This window comes from Silene latifolia, chromosome 8, assembly GCF_048544455.1.
Source record: "Silene latifolia isolate original U9 population chromosome 8, ASM4854445v1, whole genome shotgun sequence".
NCBI lineage: Eukaryota > Viridiplantae > Streptophyta > Magnoliopsida > Caryophyllales > Caryophyllaceae > Silene > Silene latifolia.
Genome location: NC_133533.1, coordinates 27,659,993 through 27,685,609, shown reverse-complemented (window position 1 = coordinate 27,685,609; position 25,617 = coordinate 27,659,993). Strand labels below are relative to the sequence as shown.

Here is a 25,617-nt window from a genome sequence, read left to right as displayed (position 1 = left end):
TGAGGGTTTTGAACATTTTGGCTTTTGTATGAGAGATTTGGGTGGAACTTGGTGTTTTCATTGTAATAGTTTGAATAAGGGGTACCACTCTTGTATGCTTGGAAAGCATTAACTTGTTCATTAGTTCCCCTACATTCACTTTGGTCATGTCTCAAAGTTCCACAATTCTCACATATCCCACTTGGGATTGATGAAGATGCCGTCATGGCATTAACATGATGCTTTGGTGATTTTGAGGCTTCTTCAAGTCTAGCCATTGCTTTTTCAAACTTCAAATTGATGGTATCAATATGGGAGCTAAGTTGAGCACCTAATTGAGTAATAGAGTCCACTTCATGCTTTCCTCCTCTAGTAGCCTTGCGAGGTCTACTATATTGTGAGGTATGGATTGCCATTTCCTCAATTTTGTTCCAAGTTTGATTGTCATCAACTTCGGTGAACATCCCATTTGATCCCATGTTGAGAATGTTTCTTGAATCTTCATAAAGACCGTTCCAAAATTGTTGTACCAAGAACCACTTTCTAAGTCCATGGTGAGGACATGAGCGGCAAATTCCTTTGAATCGCTCCCAAGCTTCATACAAATATTCCTCATCCCTTTGCTTAAAGCCCGTGATTTGAGCTCTTAGCATGTTAGTCTTTTCCGGTGGATAGAACTTTTTGTAGAAAGCTAGAGCCAATTTCTTCCAAGAATCAATTCCGAGAGTAGCCTTATCAAGGCCTTTCAACCATTTTTTGGCGGTGCCAATTAGAGAAAAAGGAAATAAGACCCATCGAATTTGGTCTTGAGTTACACCGGTTTGTGAAATCGCATCGCAATAATCGCAAAAAGCCTCCATATGAGAGTGAGGGTCTTCACTAGGCATCCCCCCAAATTGGCTTCTTTCAACTAATTGGATAAATGCGGATTTGGCAATAAAATTTCCGGTTAGATGTTGTGGTGTGGGAGTACCATTGGGTAGGTTCTCCTCGGTTGTTACGGAATGTGATGAAAACTTAGGCATTGTGGGTTGATTTTGTGTTGGGTTCTCCTCACCTTCTCTTGCAAAAGGGTTGATGAACTCAATAGTATTTGGTTGAATAACCTCACTAACACCTCTCAAAGTTCTCCTAGCAAATCTTCTATTGGTAGTCAAAGTCCTTTCGATTTCGTGATCAAAGGGTAACAAGTTACCTTGTGATCTTCTAGACATGCAAAATATCAAACAACTCAAAAACAATTAGAACAAACCTTGAGGAGCTTTACTTCCCCAAGGCTAAGAAAGACATAACTAATAACAATATAAGAAAATCTAAATCAAGTTAACACCGTCCCCGGCAACGGCGCCATTTTTGGTCAGGACTACAATCTTTCGGTTACTTGTCGTTAGGAGCATCTAGACCAAAACACAATTTATAACTTCACAAACAACTCTACAATTAGTAAAGAGGCAAGTAAAGGTCGGATCCCAAGGGACGGGAATTGAAATGAGATTAATATTGCAACTAGCGGTGTCTTAGGGGTGTCACAATTGGGGTTTGATGTAGAAGATCACTAAACTAAATAGCAATGAAAGTAAACAAGCAAGATGAATTAAAAGGGATGTAAACAATTGATAAAAAGCACTAGGGTGTCATGGGGTCATAGGGGATTCATGGGAATTGATCATACAAACATATTCTCAAATTATAAGCAAGCAATTATTGCTGTGATGGATCGAGTTGGTTTATATCTTACAATCCTAGGAAAGTTTGGGTCCCGGAGCCAAATCGATTAGATTGTACAACACCTACAAGTCGACTTAGTCTTCCCTACTCAACTTCATGCATGGTCTAATGAGACTCGAGTTGGTTTATGTCTTACAAGTCTCATTGAAAAGATAGGTGATGGGTAAAAAAATGCAAGGATTCATAGGCTCGCATTTCATCAAACATAACAGGTGCATGAGTTGAGATTCACAACAAGCAAGCAAATAAACTATGAAAACATATTAAATTAAGCATGAATCATTCTCCATATTGGTTTCCTCTAATTACCCATTAACCCTAGCTAAGGAACTACTCACTCATTATCATGTTGAACATGCTAGCAAGGTTGTCAATCATACCAACAAAGTGAAACATAATGAATAAATGAAGATAATTAACAATAATTAAAAAGGGATTAAGAGAATTATACCTACTAATGATTCCAATAATAAAGCAAAGAATAAAAGAAGTACTTGATGCTTGATTGAGAGGTTGTCAATCTCCCAATAATAACCCAAATAATCTTCAATTACCCAAAACAAAGGATGAACATGTAACACCCCCATTTATTTAAGGGCCTGGACTAGGACTCCTCAGATAAAGAAGGGTGTTACCATCTCGGAAACCCGAGGTAGTGAATAACAAATTAAACTCCAAGGCAATTATACAATTACTTTAACTTAATTATTACAAAACCTCTTTTATATCGAATTACAAAGAACTAACATAAATAAAAGTGAAAGTCTTCTAAATAATGATCTAGCCACTAAGTCTTCTGATCCAGTGTCTCACGCCCATCAAGCTCCCATCCTATCTCATAAACCCACAAGTCTGCTCCCCAATATTTGGATCATCACGGTGTTCACGAATACACAGGGTCAACCACGAGGTTGAGTAGGGAATACAATGAAACAACAAAATATGACATGCATGCTCCTCCGTCACCTCCATCTCCACCTCAACTCATATCTCATAACCCGGACCACCCAGCCATACCGATCCCCGGTAGACTATATATCGACCGTAGCCGATCTGCCAGCTCGCAGCTGAGGACACCAAGGCAAGTCCTGCAGAACTCGCCTGGGCCTTATCACAACATCATCATCACCACACCACATCACCACAACATCCTCCATCTCCAATGCATATGAATGCTCAAAAGAAATTAATGCAACACAATATGTATACCATTGAATTGGTCAATCATAGAATCATGCTTGGTTCACAATGTTGTGATAACATACTCAATACGATCAATTCAGTCAAGCACATTCCAGTATATGGATCATAACATGAATCAACAACCACGAATCAAGTCAACGTTCACAGTTTGGTCATATGAAGCACAAACAAGTCAACACAATTCAACAACAACGATAATAAGTCAAGTGTATTTCCCTACCTCAAAGATAGCAAGACATGATATAAGCATATGCTTTAAAGGTACTCCACTCGGAACTCGTCACCTAAACATATACGTACAATAATTAATTTATTTGCAACTATTGCCGTTCCCAAAAATAGCAAGGTTACAAAATATAGAAACTTCTTAAATGAATAGTTTCCTTAAATGGAAACTTTCCCGATATAGCAGCTTTTCCATTTTAACAAACCCGACTCAAAACCCGTCTCTAATTATTTAAATAACTCGGGAATTAAATTAAATAACTAATACGATAAATAAAAGATTAAACGAATTATACGATTAAGAAAAACCCGAATCAAACATTGAACACCCTAACAACCCGACTCCCACAACCCGTGACTAATCTCAATCTTAAACCAACTCCGTTCTATTTCCATAATATAATATACTCTCTCGACCCAATAATTAACATATGCTCCACTCAACTCACTACTCCGTCTAACTCATTACGCCGTCTCATATTATAATACTCCAAGTAACCAGATATCGTATTCTCATCGTCGAACCTAAGCCAAGGACAAGGGGTGAGTGAACTGGCGGATAAAACCGCAAAACCATACTTCCATCTCAATATCGATTTCAAACTCAAGTAACTCAATAACCAAGGTCACTCTGGACCGTAAACATAACTCGGCTCAAAGGCCCCATAACTCATAACTCAATACCAGTAACCAATTTCCATCTCAATTTCAATATCGATATTGTCAAAGGTTCAAAGAACCATGCTCAACACTTAGAGTAAAACTCTAAGCTACTCACCCACAAGTCAAAGTAAGAGGAAACGATAATAAAAACACAATATAAATCCAACCAACCACCAATTGTGATACTGAACCGCTATCAGTGACATCATACAAATTATAATATTCCACTGTCAAGAAAGGATGACCATCACCATCATTAGTACTCAAGATAACCAAATCTCATAATTTCACAATTGAAGCTAATAATTTGCCCGTACTCAGTGAACCAACCAGCCATCATTATCCTTTTCAATCTACTACTAATTCCTTAACGATGTTCACAATGATATGCCCATATCACGAATAAGGGCTACGTCACACACACCACCCATCTCACATATAACCCAATTAACAAAGTAAATATATAATATATAACAATAATTAATATAATATATTTGATAAAACTTCCAGCACATAAATCCGTATCAACAATTAACAAGTATACTCACATACGAATAACTCCAATAAACAAAGTACAATTAGCACATATACATACAACCTCGAACAATAATAAGAGTAATAGGATCGGTAAAATCGTGTTACCTTAAAAACGTGCCAAAACCATGCCACAATAAACCATAAAAAATTCAAGAGTGCAAAAACACGTGCTTGACGAAAAACGCTACAGGCATATAAGATAAAGATAGCAATGGTATAGATACTGGTGATCTCGTAAAGGATAAATAGAGAAGATGAGTTTGTAAGCAAAATTAATTAATTGGAGGAAAGGTCTGCCGCAAGATTGGAATTGTAAGTGGGAATGAAAACAATTGAACAAGAGGATTTCAATCCTTAAACCTAGTTTTATACGGAGGTTTTAATAAGTGTGTAAAATAAGAATTTAAGAATTAACAAAAAGAATGGAGCATACGAAACAGACGCTAATATAAGCTATTATGGGCTTCGTCGCATTATAACAATTGGATCAATTTGTTAAAGTAAATTTCCATAATAATTTTAGTACCAAAAATAATATTTGTATTTAAAGAAAATAAAAATTTATCTAAGAGAGAGACCCATAAGTTTGGGGTATTACAGAACAAGAGAGAGATTAAGGAACTAAAACTTGTATTAGAACTTGATTAATTGTTGATTACAAGATTAAAGAGAGATTTGATTGATATTAACTACACTGAAGATTGCTAAGAAGAACATGCTCTTCTAATTAGACCAATGGGGTATTTATAGTGGGAATTAGGTGCATGAATTAGGGTTTAACTAAGGGCTTAAATGGCGATTAACTCCCTACTTAAGGAAACGCCGGTCGTTTTGGAAGGATGGGCATCTTTCTTGAAGCTTGAAGAAACGAAATTGGTCTGCGTTGGAATCCGGGCGTCTTCAGCACGGGACGGGCGGATTCGGTGGTCTCTGCCCGGGCGTCTTGGGGTGAAGACGGGCGTCTTCTGGAGTTTCTGCCCGGGCGTCTTGGGGAGAAGACGCACGGATTGTTGGAGATGGAGACGGGCGTCTTCTGGGGAAGACGCACGGATTGCTGTGCAGTCTCATTTCTTCTTCTTTTCTTCCTTTTTCTTCATAGAATCCTTGGGGATTTCCTCGGGGATGCAAGGATCTTTTCTCATCATTGCCCATTTACTATAGTATGTACAAAGGCCTTCTAATCTTGTCTCTCTTTGATGCTTGGTCATTGAATTCAATCAATTTAGCCTCATTTTGCCATGAAAACACAAGGTTTGCACTCCTTTCATACCAAGGGATCAAAACCTCAAAGAATATGCAAAACAAAGAGCTAAAGACAATAAATGACCCAAATATGCACTAAAAAGCATGGGAACAAGGCTAATTCGGGGACTAAATGTGCTCTAATTATGGTCACATCAACCCAACTCTTCCTATGAACCGTAAGATATAAACCAACTCGGTTCCTTTACAACAACAATTGCTTGCAACTTTGTAAACATGTTTGTATGATCAACACCATGAATCCCCTATAAACCCATGATATCCTAGTACTCTTTATTACTTGTTTACACCCTTATTTACTTTATTGCTTGCATTAGTCTAGACACAACTACAAACCCAAACCAATTGTGACACTAGCATAAATTGAGATAGATAGACTTAGAAGCCAAAGCACACCGTCCCATAGATCGACCTCGACTTACCGCTAAATAGTTGTTTGTTGAGTATTATAAATGTGTTTTTATTGGGTGTACAACGACACACTCACGTCACAAACGAAACTAAAAAAGTTTTTACGGCTTGAATTCAACATCTTCCTCATCTTCATCGTCGTATTCTTCTCATGGCAGTGGGTTTGAACGGAAATCCATTGCCTTCTTTAATACAGCATCAAAACATACATTGCCTTCTGTTGAAATCATATATGAAATATATTTCTTCCGCAGAATCAGTAGGGGAGCATCCTTGGAAAGTAAAGAAAACAAGTGGTTAGAACATGTACAAATGTGTACTGAATTATGTATTAATAATAATTGTATTAATTATGAAACTCACATCGCCTTTTTTAAGCCCACCGGTCCAATTTAGATTACCCTTAAATGTCTCCATATGTCCCATAACGTAAACACCACAATCAGTCTTGTTAGTTTTGTTCCTCCACTTCATCTTTTCAAGAATAGGCTGCAGTTTTTTGATGCGATCAACTTTTACCTTTGAATTTAAAATGTTTTGTATCTTGTTTTCAGTTAACACTGGTAGTCCTGAACCAGGGAACTTCTTGTGCATGTGGGTGACATTTCTCTTCGGCGTATTGAAATGGCAACGCTACGAGAATCTAAGTATTTAACGAGTGATGTGATAGATTGTTGGGCAAAACTTTGAATGCCAAGGAATCTAGAAGAAACTCTTCAGAGCCATATCGATTTTTTTTCACCACAGCTGTGTGTGTAAGTCAAATATTTATATAAAACTTATTTCAACAAGTAAATTTTGTAATGTTGTTTCCCTTGATTAACATCAGAAAATTTACTTGTCTTGCATACAGATGATGCTTCAAGGCGAACTGGACACTGTTGAAAATTTTATGGTGATTAAGGATATAATGAAATAAGAGTTTACCCAATTCTCGGTCAACCCAGATAGAATTGATTTGGTTAGTATCGACAATATACACTCTTTCTGCATGTTATATTTAATTTGCTTGTTGCCTAATTAAATCTCTTAAAATCTACAGTTCTTCTTCCCAGTTATATATAAAAGGCATTACCATTTACTAGTCATTGACAGCAACAAGTACAAGTTCATCATCATTGATAATGTGCATCGTGACGGAAAGCCAGAAGAATTTTTCCACGATAGACCACTGTCTTTTGTAAGATTTTATGCTCTCTTTTGCTTAACAGCCCTACATGCTGTTCCTATTCATTATTATGAATATACAATGACTTTACATAGAGTGTACCTTCCCCAACAATACGGTCTGTCTTAATTTTCTTATTTTGTGATATTGTAGCTCATAATTATTAGTGTCCTAATATTTTTTCCCCCTTCTCTGCCAGCGTAATGTTCTAGAAGAATACTTGAAAGACATCGGTGTTTCAAAGGTAAAAGTTGATCGCATCAAAAAACTGCAGCCTATTCTTGAAAAGATGAAGTGGAGGAACAAAACTAACAAGACTGATTGTGGTGTTTACGTTATGGGACATATGGAGACATTTAAGGGTAATCTAAATTGGACCGGTGGGCTTAAAAAAGGCGATGTGAGTTTCAGAATTAATACAATTATTATTAATACATAATTCAGTACACATTTGTACATGTTCTAACCACTTGTTTTCTTTACTTTCCTAGGATGCTCCCCTACTGATTCTGCGGAAGAAATATATTTCATATATGATTTCAACAGAAGGCAATGTATGTTTTGATGTTGTATTAAAGAAGGCAATGGATTTCCGTTCAAACCCACTGCCATAAGAAGAATACGACGATGAAGATGAGGAAGATGTTGAATTCAAGCCGTAAAAACTTTTTTAGTTTCGTTTGTGACGTGAGTGTGTCGTTGTACACCCAATAAAAACACATTTATAATACTCAACAAACAACTAGTTAGCGGTAAGTCGAGGTCGATCCATGGGACGGTGTTATTAGTTATTGATTCATACAAATTAGATTCATCAAACTTGATTTTATGATGAACAAGAGAGAAAAGTTTTTATGTTTTTCTTAAACATGAGAGAATGATAAAAATAAGGAAAAATCCTCTCACACCACTCACCAAAACCGGTTGGTGTATGTGTATATGGACCATATTCCTTTTTCTTTTTGTCTTCACAAGACAAATTGGTGTAAGGCTTTGTCATTGTCAAGTCACTATCAAGTGTCAAAGATAAATGAATAAGACAAAATTTCTCACAAGCCCACCAATATTTCGGTTTTGATGTAGTAATATGGAGTCCATTTTATTTTTGTCAATTGTACAATTGTATGTCATGTGACATGTGACATGTCTTATGTCATGTTTTAATTTAAAATGCATATTTAACAAATTAAATATCATTTACAAATTAAATAAATCATATTTAACAAATTGACTAGTAATTTAAAATTACTTTCTCATAAAATGGTCATTTAATTACTAGTTAGTATAATTCACAACATCTTGTAATTATAATTAACTTATCATTCTCATCTCGCGTGTTTCGCAAACACCGATTAATTTTAGTAATATAACTTCTTAAATTACTAAATAAAATCTCATTTAATCACATTATAATAAGATGTCATTTTCTCTCTTATGATAATAATTTGTTCAATTTTAAGGAATTAATTAATCAGACGGCATACAATTAATTAACCTTTTCAATTAAGGGAATCGTCCTTTAGGTGTGACCTCAAGGGATCAACTGATCACCACCATCGCACGACAGTAATGTCAAACTCTAGCCAGCCAATCATTACTGATATGTGTGGACCAATTGACTATATATGTAATGTATCATCCCTTTCGTATTCTTGTAATGAGATTTAAATATGTATCAATATGATCGACAATTGTGATCGCATTATTGTCGGAGGACATATATTCCAACAATCTCCCACTTGTCCTCGACAAGTGTGCGTCACCAATTCTCTTGTCCTATTACTATCTCCCACTCAATGCAAGGTGTCTTTCGGGTCGTACTTGCAAGTGATCATATCGAGAGTGGTTTCCTCGATCTGGAGAATAACTTATTGACCGGATTTATCTATCATAGATACCTTCCGAGCGTGGCCACGCATTTCCAGTTCATTACTCCTCGAGTGGCCCTGTGATATTGTTTTAACCCTGACAAGGGGGTGGACAATTCCTATCGCACTTATTCCCTTCGACTAGCCACAGCCATCATAACCCAAAATATGCCCATTTGACCCCATTTACGAAGGTCGTAGTAACACAAATCAAAGTTAATCTGAAACTGTGCCATCTTAGGCGAACAGTCTTTTGTCAAAAGAATCGACTCATTAGAATACTATAGTAGCTCTCGCCACGACCAGACTATATAAATTTGCCAGAACTCTATAAGCGGTCACTGCCCGATAAAGTGTTCCTAGCAGTTTGCCTATGTGATTGACTAGTCATCTCACATGACTCTATGGCACTTGAATTTGCCATCAATCGCATCACACTCTAGTCACTTCGAGACGTCACCTCATACAAGTGACTATGGGCTAATACTATGTTAATCCGGGTTCACTTTAACGGGGTTCAATGTTGTCTCTACAACCCGTTTGGATGTAACAAAGTATAATAAAAGAGTTTTAAAGTAAAACTCGAACGACAAATGCGATTATCACATATGAATAGTCAATGCCTGATTACTATTTCATGTTCTATAATCTAATTTGATCTTGTATGTAGTTGTTCATTTCAATTCAATTGAAATGACATGACTCATCATGTTTAGCCTATGAGAAGGCTTTGGTTAGTAGGTTTTATCAACTTCTTGTACCTTAGTCAACCTTACTACATACTCGTTTTCCTTTGTAATGTATACATTTGCATTACAAAACTTTCTGAGTACGTGTTGAGATCTAATCAAGACATAGGCCCTCTAGCCTTAGAATAGCTCCCACTGTTTTCACAATGTGCGGGACTCATCCTTCTTGCACATCTCATGATTTCAAGTGTACTCAATTTCCGTTGTAAATATTTCTCATTGTTCTTTATTGCCTAGAACGATTCTAGAAAATCTATTTCTTAAGTAACATAGCCACAATGGTATCTTAACCATCCTAATGTGTTTTGATTATGGTTTTGTCAGAAACCGTGCGCAATCTCAATTGTCAATTGTCACTTGTGTAACACCCTTACACAAAATTGCATCAAAAACACTTTGCATTGTATCCTTAATGCTTCTGCAAGCACTTAAGGGTAATCAATATGGCTACTTGGTAATTATTACTTAAATTCGATTTTGAAATAATTCATCATACTCAAAGTATATGAAGTGTTATACATCATTACTTATTTAATTGATCCGCAAAAAACAAATGGAATCAATCAAATATGTTCAATTTAATTGAACCAGTCATGAATCTTATCAACATAAGACTTCTTATTGACGCTAATATCATGTGGATTTATCTACATAAATCTAGATATTAAAGATGTATTATATTACTCCAAAAGTCTTAAATCATTCGTAATGATCAATATGTCATCCACATATAAGACTAATTAAAATTTCCGTAACTCCCACTAAACTCCATGTATAAACACAAGTTCTCGACTTATTGAGAAAAGTTTTATCACATGATCAAAATGTTGATTCCAACTCATTGATGTCCTACTTAAGATTCTCTCTTAAGTTTCACATTATCTTAGGATTGCAAGAATCTACAAAACTCAAGACATGTATTGAATACATTCATGCTAATTGAAGAAGTGGGTTTTAGATTCATTAGCTATATATTTCATAATAATGAAACACAATCCCTAAGAAGATCGAAATAGACTTAAGCATTTCAACCAGTGCAAAACTCTTTGCCACCAATCTTGCTTTGAAATATCTCTTTATTAGTGCAAAAACCCTTTGTCACTAATCAAGTCTTTTTATTTCGGATTTTCATGGCTCTAAGCCTTGTATTGAGTTGTGACTTTAAACACTCTCATGTAAGTCATATGTTCATTACTTTCCAGAAGTAATCAACTTGAATCAAACAATTTCTTTGTAAGTTGCAAGCTCTTTACTTTCTAAAAGTAACACTAATTCATCATTTTCAACAAGTGATGACTTTAACCTCCTAGGTTTTGAAGAAACAACGTCTTACACAAAACGTCTCATGTAGCCAAGAAAGACCAGTTTCTTACGACATAACATTCTTTGTGGCTCTTGAATAATTTCTCTCACTCTGTCTTCTAGAAATAAACTTGTATTTTAGAAAGACAGCTTCATGAGCCGCAAACCCGTCGTACTCGTGATAATTGAAAGGGAAAAATGAGCATTTGTTTCTTGTGAAAAACTTACAAACATGGTACCCTACCACTTCATATCTCATATGATTTGTTTTAGATTTAGTGGAAAAATAATTTAGACAAAATGATAAAATCCCAAAAGAAATCAAGTAACTCAAAGTAACTTGATAGAAGTCCAAACCATATCGAATAGCGTTTGATTTCTTATCCCACCACACATTATTCCATAATGCGTGCTAAGAGAGATTAACTTGTTATACTATATCACATTTCCTTTGGCTTATATCAAAGTCTTCACTTTGATAATCCTATCACGACTAAATCGTGATTCTTTGAATACTTTGAACTTCTTCAAAGATTTCTCTATTTACCTTATTAAGTGAACATTTTAGCATCAACTTAAATCGTTGGTAAAAGAAAATGATCAACCTATTTTGGATCAATGATTTACAACCTCGATCTCCTTTTCAACCAAAAGGCACGAGACATCTTGCTTTGAATACAAGATACGCATATACCATAAGATCTAATGGTTTCAAGAGTACTCGATAACTCTTTGCGTTCATCATTCCAGAATCTAAGGTTTAATCTTGGTTTACCAATTTGAGTTTTGCATCATCTACATGATATATCATTCTAGTTTGGATTAGAATATAATCACCTTGATAATGGGCTAGCCATGTAACAACCCGGATTATAAAACAAAGGAAAAACTTATATAAAGTAAATATCAGAGTACGATACTGATAAAAGGGTCAAGGTGGCGGAAACACCTGACCAATCCGGTTCGCTACTAAATCCAAAACAACTAATACATTATTCGAAGGTTCTTAAAACATAAGGCAAACTCCTAATTTATTATTAAGCTCGCTTCGCACATTCCACAAGCAAGCATCATCCAAACAGCAAACATCTGAACAACCTGAGAAAGGGGGTCGACAATCAGTCGGGAGTAACTAGATGCTCTCCCAGTCATGTTTACAACAATTGAATATAACTAACAATCATTAACAAATGAAATGTAAAACCAGTAAACATGTGAGATCATCTATACTCATGAAAAAGCCAACAAAGCTTACCGTGACTTATCAACCTTGGACGAATGCAATCATGCAACCTAGACCATATGCAACCACTAGACCATGAACACTTACAAGACTAGTATCGACAAATGACCACATCAACGAAAGGCACAAAGCTAGCATTAAAGCATAGCAAACATGGCGATACACAATCAACAGCAACAGAAGGCACAAAGCTATCATCAAAGCATAGCCGAATAGAGCGAACGCCGTTAGAGCGTATAACACACTGCCTCTAGCTGATGGAGTGTATAACGCACTGCCTCCATCGATGTGGAGCGTATAACGCACTGCCTCCAAGGTACTATGTATAGCGTATAACCACTGCCTATATGTCTAAGACCTGGCCAGACTCTCGGTGCAATAACTGTACACCGAACGACACTCGGGGGAACAGAGCGTATAACTCACTGCCTCTGTTACCCCCCCCGACCATAGACCATTCACCAGTCCCCGAAGGGTAGCGTTAGTTCATTCCGATAGTATACAAATGATACTACCGTCATCTATTCAAACCAACCAACAAACAAATGCACGGTATAACTGACTGTACTAACATGCGTGAACAACATCACGACTCAACTCATAGGATAGTATAACTGACCATCCTACTTATCATATGAACAAGAGTAACCAAAGATATATGCAAATACAATGTCATAACAAGTTGAATACATTACAACATATGAAACAAGTATAAGCAACCAATGTTATAGTAACTTCAGCTATAACTTTAACTTTAACAATTCAATGTTATAGTAACCATAACCATAACATAAACTCTGGATGCGAGGTTATAGTAACCTCTACTATAACTTCAGCATATATAACTTGAAGTTATACCTACCTCAACCATAACCTTGACACGAAACACAAAGTTATACTAGAATTAACCATAACCTTGAGCCATAATCTCAGAGTTACATTAGTTACAGCTATAACTTTGACTCGCACTTCAATGTTATAGTAGGTTCAGCTATAACCTTGATTCATATTTCCAAGGTTATACCTGTTTCAGCCATAACTAGAGTAACTACCCAAAGATGTATTAACTTTAGCTATAACACTTGAATCATCATCAATGTTATACTAGCTTTAGCTATAACTTTGGAGAGAACTCTTGGCCGCCTATCATGCCGCCACTAGGGTTTGATTCGGAAACCCTAATTACGCTCATGACACCTATAATAAACATGTAAACAGTATACGCGACATATTTAAAGCATTAAATCATATACAAACATACGAAAGCATAATTAACATGATAATAAACAATCCAACACGTACTAATCATACAAAACATTCATTAAATCATATTAATTACATCAATTGGCATAAACACAATTAAAAGAAAACACCTAGTTACCTTTTTAGCAATTAAAGACTGCAATAAAGAAAACCTCCATAAAAGACACGACCTAGAAAACCTTGTCTCCAACGCGTGTCAACATCCCCAAAAATCGACATTAAAGAATGCGGAAATCCAACCCCTTGTGATAGAAATTGCACCACGCAATTACTCTTCCAAAAACGCCCAAAAGAATGATATCTCCTTCTTTACTCACAAAATAAGAGACCTTAAAGGTAGGTCTAAAGGTCCGTATAAATAATTCTCATAAAAAATATTTGGAGGATAAATTATTGTAAAGGTAAGAGCAAGGATTGTGAAAATATAATTTATGTATGAGTTTGGAAGAAAGAGATATATTCAACAATGAATTCAAAGGGAGAAAAGAAGAACAAAAGAGAAGGAGGAGAGAAAGACGCCGCACGTTTCACGCGGAAGGAAAGAGAGAGCAGCTTGCCTGCTAGGTTAGATTTCACGCGAGAAAGGAAAGAATGAGCAACCTGCTTGCTAGCTTTAGGGTTTTGTATTTATATAAGAATATAGGAGGTTAACTAGTGGGCTTATGGTCCATTAGCTTAGACAATGGATTATCTGATTACAAATCCAACTGGATATTATTAAGACGCTAGAAAAGCTTAAATAGGAAAAGTAACTATTAAATTAAAATAGTAAAATCGTGCACGGACATTTTAACCCTTCCAAAAGTAGATTAAAAAGAGAAATAATAAAATAGAGAACGAAGACGATAAATATAAATATTCAAAATATATTATTAAACTCCAAAATAATCAATTTAATAAAATACTTTTATAATAAAATATTATTATAAAATACGGGGTGTTACAATCCAACCCCCTAAAAAGAAGTTTCGTCCTCGAAACTTGAATTTCAAAGATAAGATCAAAGAAGGTAAGAATTACAAGTGATCATCAACAAAGGACATGTTCTAGAAGAATACTTGAAAGACATCGGTGTTTCAAAGGTAAAAGTTGATCGCATAAAAAAACTGCAGCCTATTCTTGAAAAGATGAAGTGGAGGAACAAAACTAACAAGACTGATTGTGGTGTTTACGTTATGGGACATATGGAGACATTTAAGGGTAATCTAAATTGGACCGGTGGGCTTAAAAAAGGCGATGTGAGTTTCAGAATTAATACAATTATTATTAATACATAATTCAGTACACATTTGTACATGTTCTAACCACTTGTTTTCTTTACTTTCCTAGGATGCTCCCCTACTGATTCTGCGGAAGAAATATATTTCATATATGATTTCAACAGAAGGCAATGTATGTTTTGATGCTGTATTAAAGAAGGCAATGGATTTCCGTTCAAACCCACTGCCATGAGAAGAATACGACGATGAAGATGAGGAAAATGTTGAATTCAAGCCGTAAAAACTTTTTTAGTTTCGTTTGTGACGTGAGTGTGTCGTTGTACACCCAATCAAAACACATTTATAATACTCAACAAACAACTAGTTAGCGGTAAGTCGAGGTCGATCCATGGGACGGTGTTATTAGTTATTGATTCATACAAATTAGATTCATCAAACTTGATTTTATGATGAACAAGAGAGAGAAGTTTTTATGTTTTTCTTAAACATGAAAGAATGATAAAAATAAGGAAAAATCCTCTCACACCACTCACCAAAACCGGTTGGTGTATGTGTATATGGACCATATTCCTTTTTCTTTTTGTCTTCACAAGACAAATTGGTGTAAGGCTTTGTCATTGTCAAGTCACTATCAAGTGTCAAAGACAAATGAATAAGACAAAATTTCTCACAAGCCCACCAATATTTCGGTTTTGATGTAGTAATATGGAGTCCATTTTATTTTTGTCAATTGTACAATTGTATGTCATGTGACATGTGACATGTCTTATGTCATGTTTTAATTTAAAATGCATATTTAACAAATTAAATATCATTTACAAATTAAATAAATCATATTTAACAAATTGACTAGTAATTTAAAATTACTTTCTCATAAAATGGCCATTTAATTACTAGTTAGTATAATTCACAACATCTTGTAATTATAATTAACTTATCATTCTCATCTCGCGTGTTTCGCAAACACCGATTAATTTTAGTAATATAACTTCTTAAATTACTAAATAAAATCTCATTTAATCACATTATAATAAGATGTCATTTTCTCTCTTATGATAATAATTTGTTCAATTTTAAGGAATTAATTAATCTGTATCGGCATACAATTAATTAACCTTTTCAATTAAGGGAATCGTCCTTTAGGTGTGACCTCAAGGGATCAACTGATCACCACCATCGCACGACAGTAATGTCAAACTCTAGCCAGCCAATCATTACTAATAGGTGTGACCTCAAGGGATCAACTGATCAACTGATCACCACCATCGCACGACTATATATGTAATGTATCATCCCTTTCGTATTCTTGTAATGAGATTTAAATATGTATCAATATGATCGACAATTGTGATCGCATTATTGTCGGAGGACATATATTCCAACAATCTCCCACTTGTCCTCGACAAGTGTGCGTCACCAATTCTCTTGTCCTATTACTATCTCCCACTCAATGCATGGTGTCTTTCGGGTCGTACTTGCAAGTGATCATATCGAGAGTGGTTTCCTCGATCTGGAGAATAACTTATAAACCGGATTTATCTATCATAGATACCTTCCGAGCGTGGCCACGCATTACCTGTTCATTACTCCTCGAGTGGCCCTGAGATATTGTTTTAACCCTGACAAGGGGGTGGACAATTTCTATCGCACTTATTCCCTTCGACTAGCCACAACCATCATAACCCAAAATATGCCCATTTGACCCCATTTACGAAGGTCGTAGTAACACAAATCAAAGTTAATCTGAAACTGTGCCATCTTAGGCGAACAGTCTTTAGTCAAAAGAATCGACTCATTAGAATACTATAGTAGCTCTCGCCACGACCAGGCTATATAAATTTGCCAGAACTCTATAAGCGGTCACTGCCCGACAAAGTGTTCCTAACAGTCTGCCTATGTGATTGACTAGTCATCTCACATGACTCTATGGCACTTGAACTTGCCATCAATCGCATCACACTCTAGTCACTTCGAGACGTCACCTCATACAAGAAACTATGGGCTAATACTATGTTAATCCGGGTTCACTTTAACGGGGTTCAATGTTGTCTCTACAACCCGTTTGGATGTAACAAAGTATAATAAAAGAGTTTTAAAGTAAAACTTGAACGACAAATGCGATTATCACATATGAATAGTCAATGCCTGATTACTATTTCATGTTCTATAATCTAATTTGATCTTGTATGTAGTTGTTCATTTCAATTCAATTGAAATGACATAACTCATCATGTTTAGCCTATGAGAAGGCTTTGGTTAGTAGGTTTTATCAACTTCTTGTACCTTACTCAACCTTACTACATACTCGTTTTCCTTTGTAATGTATACATTTGCATTACAAAACTTTCTGAGTATGTGTTGAGATCCAATCAAGACATAGGCCCTCTAGCCTTAGAATAGCTCCCACTGTTTTCACAATGTGCGGGACTCATCCTTCTTGCACATCTCATGATTGCAAGTGTACTCAATTTCCGTTGTAAATATTTCTCATTGTTCTTTATTGCCTAGAACGATTCTAGAAAATCTATTTCTTAAATAACATAGCCACAATGATATCTTAACCATCCTAATGTGTTTTGATTATGGTTTTATCAGAAACCGTGCGCAATCTCAATTGTCAATTGTCACTTGTGTAACACCCTTACACAAAATTTCATCAAAAACACTACTTGGTAATTATTACTTAAATTCGATTTTGAAATAATTCATCATACTCAAAGTATATGAAATGTTATACATCATTACTTATTTAATTGATCCGGCAGCGGAAACAAATGGAATCAATCAAATATGTTCAATTTAATTGAACCAGTCATGAATCTTATCAACATAAGACTTCTTATTGACGCTAATATCATGTGGATTTATCTACATAAATCTAGATATTAAAGATGTATTATATTACTCCAAAAGTCTTAAATCATTCGTAATGATCAATATGTCATCCACATATAAGACTAATTAAAATTTCCGTAACTCCCACTAAACTCCATGTATAAACACAAGTTCTCGACTTATTGAGAAAAGTTTTATCACATGATCAAAATGTTGATTCCAACTCATTGATGTCCTATTTAAGATTCTCTCTTAAGTTTCACATTATCTTAGGATTGCAAGAATCTACAAAACTCAAGACATGTATTGAATACATTCATTCTAATTGAAGAAGTGGGTTTTAGATTCATTCGCTATGTATTTCATAATAATGAAACACAATCCCTAAGAAGATCGAAATAGACTTAAGCATTTCAACCAGTGCAAAACTCTTTGCCACCAATCTTGCTTTGAAATATCTCTTTATTAGTGCAAAAACCCTTTGTCACTAATCAAGCCTTTTTATTTCGGATTTTTAAGGCTCTAAGTCTTGTATTGAATTGTGACTTTAAACACTCTCATGTAAGTCATATGTTCATTACTTTCCAGAAGTAATCAACTTGAATCAAACAATTTCTTTGTAAGTTGCAAGCTCTTTACTTTCTAAAAGTAACACTAATTCATCATTTTCAACAAGTGATGACTTTAACCTCCTAGGTTTTGAAGAAACAACGTCTTACACAAAACGTCTCATCTAGCCAAGAAAGACCAGTTTCTTACGACATAACATTCTTTGTGGCTCTTGAATAATTTCTCCCACTCTGTCTTCTAGAAATAAACTTGTATTTTAGAAAGACAGCTTCATGAGCTGCAAACCCGTCGTACTCGTGATAATTGAAAGGGAAAAATGAGCATTTGTTTCTTGTGAAAAACTTACAAACATGGTACCCTACCACTTCATATCTCATATGATTTGTTTTAGATTTAGTGGAAAAATAATTTAGACAAAATTATAAAATCCCAAAAGAAATCAAGTAACTCAAAGTAACTTGATAGAAGTCCAAACCATATCGAATAGCGTTTGATTTCTTATCCCACCACACATTATTCCATAATGCGTGCTAAGAGAGATTAACTTGTGATACTATATCATATTTCCTTTGGCTTATATCAAAGTCTTCACTTTGATAATCCTATCACGACTAAATCATGATTCTTTGAATACTTTGAACTTCTTCAAAGATTTCTCTATTTACCTTATTAAGTGAACATTTTAGCATCAACTTAAATCGTTGGTAAAAGAAAATGATCAACCTATTTTGGATCAATGATTTACAACCTCGATCTCCTTTTCAACCAAAAGGCACGAGACATCTTGCTTTGAATACAAGATACGCATATACCATAAGATCTAATGGTTTCAAGAGTACTCGATAACTCTTTGCGTTCATCATTCCAGAATCTAAGGTTTAATCTTGATTTACCAATTTGAGTTTTGCATCATCTACATGATATATCATTCTAGTTTGGTTTAGAATATAATCACCTTGATAATGGGCTAGCCATACATCAAATCGTGGTGTATCGGGTCACAAAAATGAAACCTCTTTTGTATCTTAACAAGTTTATATTCTTATTTAGAGTTTATACACTTAATAGTCATAATTAAGTACAACTCTAAACCCAAAACTAGATTGATTACACAATGACTCTATCTCTCAACATTATTGTTGCTAGTCGTCATATTCTAATCATTCTATGTATCGCATACAATGATGAAAACCACCATCGGTTTCTAATATTGACGAAATGGTACTAGCAAAATTTATGTCAATCAAATAAATAAAGAACTAAGTCTTATTAGATGTCCCACAACTAACTTGCTTATTCTTTAACAACTTGGGGTAGTTTCCTTTCTAGTGTCCAACATTTAAGACAATGGAAACTTTATTGGTCGGGATTGATAGGTTTAGTATCGTCATTCTCAATAACTTTATTTTTAACATTACCTTGTATCAATTCCATTATAATCTTTACATCTTGAACCTCGTCCTTTTCTTAACGGTTTAAGAGAATGCTCCCACTTATTTCAAAGAATCTTTACTTAGAGAAGCAAAGTTGAATCTTATGAAGACTACTCTTCAATTCAATCGTTTTAGTCTTAAAACTTTCATTGAAGTGGTTGCGGTATTTTGGTCAATTTTGATTTCCAACAAATCTAGTTACCAAAATTAGAAACAATTCATTGTAAGTAGATGTGTTAGTCAAGAACCAAAAACCTGTTTGATAATGAATAACTTTTATCTATACTCTTTACAAGAGATCCTTAGCAATGGTTCATTTGAGGTTTTAGAAGCAAATTCATATTTGTCTTTAGTTACGATGTTTTAAAGGAGATTTGAATCAAAAATCGAAATGATATCGTATATGAATTGTGGTAAAGAAATAGAACAATATGATAACGGAATAGTGGAAAACTTAACATTTATCGTTATAATAATACTTGTAAATAACAAGTAAAGCATTTACATAGTGACCTCTACCCAACTATGATAAATGATTCCAAGATCCAAATTCATATTAACTTGGGCACGGTAGGGCCGATTCATCCCTTATCAATATAACTCGGTGGATTAACTCTTTAATCGATTCTAATTTTAGAACTCTTGGTCGATAAAATTACATTAACATTTATCTTTAGCCCGGAACACATGCGACTACGGTCACGAATACTTCCGTTGAGCTCAATCCAAATTTCGAATAAATGTGTCCATGATCCAAATCCACATCAACTTGGGCACGGTAGGGCCGATTCATCCCTTATCAACATGAATTCGGTGGATAGACATTTATCACCCACTTCCCCTACGTAACAAGGTTTGTACCCCGGTAGGGCCGAGTGCACTCCCTCGCGAAATAGGTTTTCATGGTTTCTACTTTTTGGTAAGGCTATGTCTCAATTGATTATTTTAGCGAGAGGTCATGTCAATTTATTATCTATCATGTTTTAAGTGAACTAAAGCGGTGAACTACGATAATTGTAATTGACACGGTCGATCAACTCGAATAAAAGATGATGCATGTTTTAGTTATGGCGATTTAGCGATGCATGCGACATATAAATAAAATGCAAAGCATAAATTAAATCATAGTATGGCCTTCCTAAAATAGAAAATCTAATTAACTATTACATATTCGAAAACCAACTCCATTGGTCCCTTGAACTTCAGTTTTGGCACGCATCTCGAGGTAACACCGTCTTTATGTATCGCCTTCTTGAGTGACACCGTCTTCAAGGAACTCCGAAATAAATAAATTACATAACAAATTACATAATTTCCTATTATACATTTGTAATTAAAATAAAATAAATCTATTAAATTACAAAACGGTGATACGAGATCACAATAAATTACAACCGAATCGATATTCCCATACATTTCGGGTAATACCAATTAAAACTAAGGCCATACTAAGTAAAATTACATAATTCAAAAATTACATAAAATAAAATTATGACAATCATAAATAAAATGCAGCATTATAATATGTATGAACATGCCCAATTTTATGCTAAATCGCCTTTAAGGAGCCAATATCGTATATTAAACGATTTTTACGAATTTGCGTGATTCAACCTTATAAAATCACAATAAATTACATAAAATCATATTTATGCACAAGTTAATTACCCTTACCTTATTAGGACTCAAAATTAGTCTTCACTAACATATTTACTATAATTAACTTGTATTTCTTAAAATTGTTCATTAGAGGAACTTAAAATTACAATAAAATGCTATAAACTTCAAATAAATCACAAAAATTTCAAATAAATTCAAAATTTAAACTCATGAACATTCTGGAAAATTACCATGACACTCATAATGTTCAAAAAACTTAGGTTAAAAATTTCAAAATTTATCGGGAAAAACAATGTTGCGGTTTATCGTATTTAACAATTATAATCATAAAAACATGAGAAAAATTATATTCATCAACTTTTCAATTTTAGATCTGAAAAAGATAATAAAATGCAACATGTGTCGTTTTTTCTTAGTCATGAAGTATGTTTTAGCAATTATTCACTAATTAAGTCACTATTTATGCTATTTTTCATCAAAAATTCATAAATTATGCATGAAGACTTCATTATAGCCTATTATTTTACACACATCTTGTAAAATTTCATGTGACAACATACTAAATTTCTATGACCAGATTCGAAATATTTCTCATATTAACCTATTTTTCATCTAAATCCGATTTTTATCATGAAAAATCCATATTTCGAGCATAAAAACTCCAAAAATTCTGAAAATTTCCAGATCATCTAAAAATAATATATGTGAAAACATATCCAAAAACCACTGGACAATTCAAAGTTTAGCTAATTTTCGTCCAAAAATGACATTTTTATCATAAAAATCACATTTTAATGCCATTATAATATAAAATGAACAATAAAATCCATAAATTTAACCAAAATATCCTAAAATATTTTAGGACCAGAAACTTTAACATGCATAATAAATTTCGTGATATATCATAATAAACACAAATTTATAAGTTTTGTTTGTTAATCATATAACTCGGAAAAACAATAACCGATTTGCATGCAAACAACCTAAGGCTCTTGATACCGCTTGTTGGAAATCTATATCTCATTATACAACATATTCATATATATGTTTCAAATTTATTTAGTCGTAAAATAAATTCTAGATCTTATGCATGCAAACTAAAAAGGTAAGAGAAGAAATCATGTTCCTTACTATGATAAATTCGGTCATCATATGGGTACCAACAAGATCTCCTTCTTGTTAGTTCTTGAGCTTTCCAATAATGGATGAACATTCATGACTTCAAAATAGAAGCCCTTCAATTAGTAGCACCCAAAACTATCCCTCAATCCCACAAACTAATATGTACTAGATATTTGTAATGTGGTTTACCTTAAAATTGATTACTAATACTCATATACTACTACTAGTATTATTAGTTATTGATTCATACAAATTAGATTCATCAAACTTGATTTTATGATGAACATGAGAGAGAAGTTTTTATGTTTTTCTTAAACATGAGAGAATGATAAAAATAAGGAAAAATCCTCTCACACCACTCACCAAAACCGGTTGGTGTATGTGTATATGGACCATATTCCTTTTTCTTTTTTGTCTTCACAAGAAAAATTGGTGTAAGGCTTTGTCATTGTCAAGTCACTATCAAGTGTCAAAGACAAATGAATAAGACAAATGAATAAGACAAAATTTCTCACAAGCCCACCAATATTTCGGTTTTGATGTAGTAATATGGAGTCCATTTTATTTTTGTCAATTGTACAATTGTATGTCATGTGACATGTGACATGTCTTATGTCATGTTTTAATTTAAAATGCATATTTAACAAATTAAATATCATTTACAAATTATATAAATCATATTTAACAAATTGACTAGTAATTTAAAATTACTTTCTCATAAAATGGTCATTTAATTACTAGTTAGTATAATTCACAACATCTTGTAATTATAACTAACTTATCATTCTCATCTCGCGTGTTTCGCAAACACCGATTAATTTTAGTAATATAACTTCTTAAATTACTAAATAAAATCTCATTTAATCACATTATAATAAGATGTCATTTTCTCTCTTATGATAATAATTTGTTCAATTTTAAGGAATTAATTAATCTGTATCGACATACAATTAATTAACCTTTTCAATTAAGGGAATCGTCCTTTAGGTGTGACCTCAAAGGATCAACCGATCACCACCGTCGCACGACAGTAATGTCAAACTCTAGCCAGCCAATCATTACTGATATGTGTGGACCTTTTGACTATATATGTAATGTATCATCCCTTTCGTATTCTTGTAAGGAGATTTAAATATGTGATCAATATGATCGACAATTGTGATCACATTATTGTCGGAGGACATATATTCCAACAGGTCATCAAATTTGGGCTTGGCTTGACGACTGGAAAAAGGAAGTCTAATCACAATGTGCTCCTTCTCCTTGACCTTATATTCATTTCTCTTTGAAACTTCTTCTTTTGATTGTTCTCCATCCTTGGAGTTTTGCACAATTTCTTCTTTGTCACTAGCTTCCACAACTTCATTCTCAACTTACTTCTTCGGTGCTTCATACCTTGTACCACTTCTCAAGTGAATGACACTAACCATTTCATGTCTTGGGGGATTACCTTGAGGTGGTAATTGCCCCTTTTGTCTTTGTGAGCATGAAGATGCTAGTTGAGTCAATTGGGTTTCCAACATTTTGGTGTGAGCTAGGATGTTGTTGATGGTGGTTTCCTTTGCTTAACTATCCTTTTGCATTTGAGTGAAAAACTCTTGGTGATTCTTTTGCATTTGAAGGACCGCTTTTTGGACATCAAAACCTTGGTCATTTTGTTGATTGTATGGAGTTTGATTTTGGTAACCTTGGTTTTGGTTGTAAAAGGGTCTTTGATTTTGGTTTCTCATGGGAGGTGGAGTGTATGTTGTTTGAGGGTTTTGAACATTTTGGCTTTTGTATGAGAGATTTGGGTGGAACTTGGTGTTTTCATTGTAATAGTTTGAATAAGGGGTACCACTCTTGTATGCTTGGAAAGCATTAACTTGTTCATTAGTTCCCCTACATTCACTTTGGTCATGTCTCAAAGTTCCACAATTCTCACATATCCCACTTGGGATTGATGAAGATGCCGTCATGGCATTAACATGATGCTTTGGTGATTTTGAGGCTTCTTCAAGTCTAGCCATTGCTTTTTCAAACTTCAAATTGATGGTATCAATATGGGAGCTAAGTTGAGCACCTAATTGAGTAATAGAGTCCACTTCATGCTTTTCTCCTCTAGTAGCCTTGCGAGGTCTACTATATCGCAAAAAGCCTCCATATGAGAGTGAGGGTCTTCACTAGGCATCCCCCCAAATTGGCTTCTTTCAACTAATTGGATAAATGCGGATTTGGCAATAAAATTTCCGGTTAGATGTTGTGGTGTGGGAGTACCATTGGGTAGGTTCTCCTCGGTTGGTACGGAATGTGATGAAAACTTAGGCATTGTGGGTTGATTTTGTGTTGGGTTCTCCTCACCTTCTCTTGCAAAAGGGTTGATGAACTCAATAGTATTTGGTTGAATAACCTCACTAACACCTCTCAAAGTTCTCCTAGCAAATCTTCTATTGGTAGTCAAAGTCCTTTCGATTTCGTGATCAAAGGGTAACAAGTTACCTTGTGATCTTCTAGACATGCAAAATATCAAACAACTCAAAAACAATTAGAACAAACCTTGAGGAGCTTTACTTCCCCAAGGCTAAAAAAGACATAACTAATAACAATATAAGAAAATCTAAATCAAATTAACACCGTCCCCGGCAACGGCGCCATTTTTGGTCAGGAATACAATCTTTCGGTTACTTGTCGTTAGGAGCATCTAGACCAAAACACAATTTATAACTTTACAAACAACTTTACAATTAGTAAAGAGGCAAGTAAAGGTCGGATCCCAAGGGACGAGAATTGAAATGAGATTAATATTGCAACTAGCGGTGTCTTAGGGGTGTCACAATTGGGGTTTGATGTAGAAGATCACTAAACTAAATAGCAATGAAAGTAAACAAGCAAGATGAATTAAAAGGGATGTAAACAATTGATAAAAAGCACTAGGGTGTCATGGGGTCATAGGGGATTCATGGGAATTGATCATACAAACATATTCTCAAATTATAAGCAAGCAATTATTGTTGTGATGGATCGAGTTGGTTTATATCTTACAATCCTAGGAAAGTTTGGGTCCCGGAGCCGAATCGATTAGATTGTACAACACCTACAAGTCGACTTAGTCTTCCCTACTCAACTTCATGCATGGTCTAATGAGACTCGAGTTGGTTTATGTCTTACAAGTCTCATTGAAAAGATAGGTGATGGGTAAAAAAATGCAAGGATTCATAGGCTCGCATTTCATCAAA

At 34.6% G+C, this 25,617-nt stretch overlaps 1 non-coding gene across 1 annotated transcript; it reads left to right on the top strand.

Moving 5' to 3' along the window:
- Window positions 1-525: 525 nt before the first annotated feature.
- On the top strand, window positions 526-632 carry LOC141597650 (small nucleolar RNA R71). Its single transcript, XR_012522873.1, has one exon. It is a non-coding gene; the product is annotated as a small nucleolar RNA R71 (small nucleolar RNA).
- Window positions 633-25,617: the final 24,985 nt, after the last annotated feature.